This window comes from Neodiprion fabricii, chromosome 1 (genome assembly GCF_021155785.1).
Source record: "Neodiprion fabricii isolate iyNeoFabr1 chromosome 1, iyNeoFabr1.1, whole genome shotgun sequence".
NCBI classification, from domain to species: Eukaryota; Metazoa; Arthropoda; class Insecta; order Hymenoptera; family Diprionidae; genus Neodiprion; species Neodiprion fabricii.
The window spans coordinates 4,696,522-4,702,856 of NC_060239.1; positions in this window are offsets into that span (position 1 = coordinate 4,696,522).

A 6,335-nucleotide genomic window follows, 5' to 3' on the forward strand; every position below is an offset into this window, starting at 1 on the left:
TCACGGAATATCCATTCTTTGTGTAATGTACACGTATGTACAGAAACATGTAACGGAACGTCTACTTTCGCGTCACGCTTATTCCGACACAACCGTCGTCACTATAGGAAGTAAGAGCGCCGAGTTACCGATGCGCTCCAGTATCTTGAGATATTCGGTTACTTCGCTCGCCGATTTCTCGCTGAAACGCTGAGTCACACGGTCTTAGGTTCAATTCATATCGAAATACTAACGGCTAACAATTTGTTAAAAAAAACAAGCTCGCTGAACTCTCGAGTGTTATCTTATAACCCAAGCTGCTGTTTTTTTTTTTTTTTTATTTATTTCTTCTAAGCTTATCGCGGAATAAAATAAAACAGCTATACATCTTGCTCTGTGCGTACAAAACGTAAAAATAGATAAATAAATATATAAGGCAATAATTAAACACTATAATCAAACCATTCATTATTCGTAATAATTTGCAGTATTCAGACTTTTTAGCACGAACCAGCGGCTTTATTCAACACCTGGAATGAAACATGCGATATTAAATTTGTACATTTGTAGAGACGATGATTTCACCTTTGCCTGACACAACGTAAGCACGATGATCTCGAATGAACGAAGTGTATAAATTCAAACAACCTTATACAGTACTTACAATCGCAGAATCATCGTCATGGCGCGCTTATAAAATATGCCCGCAACTCTTTTGATGGCTGAACGTATTAATTTCGGTCCATTGTGCAGGAGGATGTTTATCTCGCGTGTAAAAGGCGACGAGGAAGACGGTTCAATTGTCAAGTTTGACATTAACGCGACTTCTTCTTCCTCTTCGAACTCTGATTGTGTGCAACGTAATTCTATTTTCGAACCTAGCTTTCGCCAACCGCGTTGAAAATAATTCAAGGGAATTTCTAACTGGCTTACATAAAAGCGGTATTTGAAGGCGGCGACAAAAATCTCGCTGTCGCAGCAGGTGCTCTACGCATATTATATTATAGCCTTTAACGATTATCCACGCAACACAGCGAGGAACGATTCGTAGTTTCGTAATTCGCATGTGCGTATAAAGAACGCAGGCTGTAATAACGTTTTAAAAATACAACCGTAGTCACGCAACGCGAGATCTCAATTCATGAATATCTACCCTTGCTTACTATTATACTCTGATTAACTCGACGAAAGTATCGCGATGCCAGTTGCGAAATGCCGATGATCGGAAATCTTCGTTCGTCATTGCTCGCTCTGGAATTGTTGGAAAAAAAGTATTCCGTGTTGGAAACATTAAAGATTAAATGTTAGAAACTCGTCTCAAGTTTTGCAAATTTTCGCTTAACCAACAGCCCGATACATTTAGCGCGACCGAGGAAATTTATAACAGTATAAAATGAAGAAAGTAAAAATTTTCTACGTAAACCATTCGATTCTATATATTCTCTTTTGTGAAATAAAAAAAAAACTGCTTCGTTTCGTGGTTTATGCAAATGAAAATTCAATTAATCGCAACAACTTTCGCCCTCCTTTGTCCTTTGGCGTCCTCCTTCTCGTTTTTTATTCCCCCCCCCCTCCCCCTTTTTTTTTTATCATATCCGCCTCGTTCTTTTTATTAATTGCTCCTTTCTCATGCAGCGGCGTCGTGTTTCGCGAGACGTCGAGACAAAAAACGTTTTGTTGTTCCCGTTTTTGTGCGGCACGCAGCAGGCCGAGGGAATGCAGCGAAATTACGTCGGAGGGTGGAGGCGGTTGTTGCGCAACCGCGAGTCGCCGCTCTGATCGGCATTACGCCCGGGTTTGCACGTTCAAGTATTCGCCAACGAGCTTTTGCACATGCACCGTATGCACCCACAGACGCGGTTGCAGTCCGGACCGGATTCGGCGATTCCTTCGCGTCCGCAGCGCTGCCGCAGAGTTACATTGCATGCTCGTTGTTCGACCGTTGCTCACTCCGGTCGAACCTGTTTTGTAATATAAAAATCATTCGCAAATTTCCGGCATCGCCCTGGTCGAGATCTCCGAAATATACGTATATATGTTACACTGTATAAAAAAAAAACTTCGTCAGTTTTTTTCTTTTTTTTTTTATTTTTATTTTTATTCAAAATTTAAGTCGAAAATATTGCTCCAAATGATGAAAAAAAAATGCTGTCCGAGTTTCAGCTCTTCATATTGATATAATATTTAGAGGTGGATCGTAGCAATTTTATATTTCCTATTTAAATATCATCGGAAAATTTTTTTTTTTAAACTTTGAAATTCTATAACTCGTCAACGCGTTTGTGTACCGATAATACAGGAACGTATTTTTGTCGGGAATTTGAAGGCTGTACAAAAAAGGCGTCTTGTTATTTTCTGATAAATTGACTCGTTCAAAAGTTATTCAATTAAACAAATTTAACTTTGACCTCGAATAACTTTCGAACGAATGAATTTATCAGGAAATAATAAGAGACCTTTTATGAAGAGTGTCCTGCACGACGGATCGTGGACTAGTTTTTAAAATCAGAATGAGCAAAAACCATTTTTCCCACGTTATTCTTATGGAAAATAAAAAAGTGCGATGCGCAACCTCTTGATATTAATATTAATAAATTTTAATAAATTTTTGTTAGATCTTAACGGCCGTATTTTTATACCTAAATGGAACTTTTCAACCTGTTTGTAAGAAATTTTTTTCCTTTCTTCAAATACTCCAATATTTATATATATTTATTTATTTATTCATCTATTCATACACTGATATGTTAATTTATTTCTTCGTTTTACTTGTTTCCCACCTGCAATTACCCACGCGTCAGATCTAATTCGAAGTGTAACTAATTGCAGTATAATTACGCTTGCTCGATACTACGACTGTAAAGCGTATCGACAGCTATAATAATGCAGAAAAATATTTTCGGTACGAATTATAAGTCCGTCAAGAGAGGGGGGGGGGGGGGGGGGGGCACGCAGCTGTAAATCAACGTGACCGTGAGATTGACATTTCAATTTTGACAAACCGTTGTTGGTATCTGCACCGCTTTCGTATCCTTGAACCATTTGGGAGGGAGTGAAAAATTTAAACCAACTGTTTTCGATCTCGCCGCGTTAAAAGTTTGGAAAGTGAGAAATCGCGGCGATCTTTTGCACACGTTTTTTGATCGATGTAACGAGGAACGGGACGGCCGATGAAAAACCGATTTTTATCTTACTGGATCACTTGGGCTTGACTATTCATCCGCATCCCTCGAACCCGGATCCCGTGTGTCCGCAACACGCGTGTCCTAATTCCAGTCGGCCATACATATATCCGAAGGATCTGGTATGCCTCTAGTACATACAGCGTGTGTATATATGTATAACATACTCGTATATATCTGGTGCGAGGTAATCGAGGCAATCCAGTGGCTCGTAAATACCGTCTAAAAGGTTTAAATTGAAAAACTGAGGCACACAAATTGGCATCGATACCTCTAGTAGTTGGTATAAATAAGTAACGGTTGATTATTTCGCAGGAGTGGCGAAACTCTGCCTCGGAGCGTTCGTTGCCTAATATCGATCGATAATTTCTTGAAATGTTTAACTTGTAACTTTTATTGAAATACTTCGCATCGCGCGCGCGTGTGTGTGTGGGTGTCTATGCGTGTATTCTGTTTTTTTTTTTTTATTTTCAATTTCTTTTTCACTCACCTTTATCCATCTCTCTCGACTTGAAAAACAAAAATCGTGTTACACTACAACGCGTACGGGCCAAACCCTGACATTAGTTATTAGTTCGATAAGAATCTGGCACACATATTATTTTTCTTGCTCATTATGCGCAAAGGTCTTTCCTCCCCTCTCCTCTACTCTCCTCTTGAGGTAAAGATACGAATTATAAAAAGATGAAGAGAAAAGAGAAGAAAAAAAAAAAAGAAAAGAGAGTTAAATTTATTCGAAAGTGTAAAGCAAATCTCGCGGATTGTAAAGTTACCGCCAGTATTTTGAAAGGAACGTAATTATATAAATTTCGTGTATAGTATACCGATGTTTCAATTAAGGCAAAAGCTTTGAGGTCGATGGAAAAATGTTACGTTATAAATTAAACCCCCAGGTCCACCTGGGGATGTGATAATAAAGGTGGGTAAAAAAAATCATGGGGACGGGAATGACGTAATTACTTAGTCTCATATCACCGTAGGTATGTATACCTTGCCAAATTCATTTTGGTAAAGTAACATATTGCGTAGAGTTTACGGCATCGAGACTCGGTCACGCGCCTCTGCTCCGGATCCATACATTAAACGTGCAATACGTATGTAGGGATATTACGTGTATATACGATGTAACGATACGGACATCCATCAATTCGCTTTAGTATATAAATATGACACGCGTATAATTTAACGCCTTGCACAAGTATCGTGTGCATGTATCTACGTACCGCGCAGAAAGCGCTGCAATGTAACCGTTGCTAAAATGCGGATCTACACACGTTCGAATCGAATCAGGATCACATTTTGACTCAGAACGTGCTGGTTGACCGTTTGAAATATGGCAATTAGATTTCTCCTTGACTCTACGTTGCGGTATATTTGCCGTGCGATAAACGAATTGCCCCTTGGCTTATTACGTACGTGTGCACAAATTGAGAAATTCGCTTTCCTGCACACTCAATCTTCCGTTTTACTCCTTACACTTATTAAAAAAGAAAAGAAAAAAGAAAGAAACGCGTTTTGTAAATTTCGTAAGAATAATTTACCGAGCATCTCTATCGATCGATAGTAATCGTTTTCGATGAAAAAAAGCACACCGATTTATGCGGCATCTGGATCGGTGTGGATCGTTCGAATTTCGCGCCTCCGGATATTCCTTTTGCCGTTCACGGCGGGAAATTATATTGTATACCATGTACGGTTCGCACTTTGGTTGTAATTACAATACGCGCTGGATACGAATGCAGCAGGGCATTGAGCTAAACAATAATTATGAAACGCGGTGGAAGGAGTAGTCGTGTGTGAATATAATAGACACACATGTGATGTGTGGCATAATGTATGTATAACTTATGGACGAAATCAGGCGGGTTCGTTGTAAGCAACCCGCACATCGAGGCTGCTCCTGCAGCCGATGTAGAAACGTTGATGGACGACCTATAACGGCGGAGATCACTTGCGTAACAAAGACACGTGTTATAATGTACGAACGGGCGCCGATATAAATACAAATGCATTAATCTGTACCGCCTCGCTGGTTGTTTCTTGGATTATTCGTACAGTCATTCACTACCTCACACTCGTACAATAACGCAATCATATTTAAATCAATTTCAACAAAAAAAAAAAAAAATAGGCTAATTATCGTACACGCATACGCAACTCGGCGCAAACGTTTCACAGCTATTGTGATAACGTATTTCAAACCTGTGTAAGGGTTTTAAAGACACCTAATTGGGAGTTGAAATGTGTCTTAATATTTCTCCCTCCCACCCCCCCCCTTTTTTTTTATTCATTAACTACACGTTGAAAGCTGTGTCAAAATACGTACGGGTACTGCTACATTACAAACATGAGTCTTGGCATTGACTTTAAAGAATGTTATTTTTTTTCCTTCTCATCACCCTGATATTTCTGTTTTCTCGCGTTATTTTTGATTCAAAAAATGTTTACTCGGTCATTCGATTTTTGTACTCGATTTTTTAAATGGAAAATATCATGACATTCGGTTATGTGTAGTATTCACATGTCGTACGAATGTCGTTGAACGCGTGGGTACATCAACGATTGCATCATTACACCGCGGGGCGTTAGTGGATAATTAATCCGAACGTTAATCGACACGCGTTTGATCTTTGAACTGCGTTATGTGCAGTACGTGAGTAGGTGAAAATTTTTAATTGCATACGCGAATTGCCGCGGTTGTGAGAGAAAGAAATCGAGGAGGCGAGACGAGGATGGGCTAATGATTAAACCTGTACCCGTAGAGATCCACGAATACGTTTGAAAAGTCTTACCCGCAGGCCGAGACCATTTTGTGAAACGAGGTTCAGCAGAGGTGAGATTGACGTAGCCTTACGATTCCGAGGTAATTCGTCTCACCGTTCCTGAAGGTATTTGGTTGCAGGTATGCGATGAACAACGCGAGAGTTTAGTGCGCAGGTCGAAGGACGAGAAGAGAAGACACGTTGAGACGGGCGAATGTAATTAAATGCGCGTAATGCCAGGTGTTTTATCAGAGAATCACGAATCAACGTTTCGCGTTCAGGCGATTATCCGAGACACCCTGGATTCGCAAATGGATCCATTGACCATCGGGACGACGCAACTTTATCCGCCATGAGTCGGAAAGATGCCAAGATCAAGGACGTGCAGACCGTTGGTTGCATGTCGAGGGAA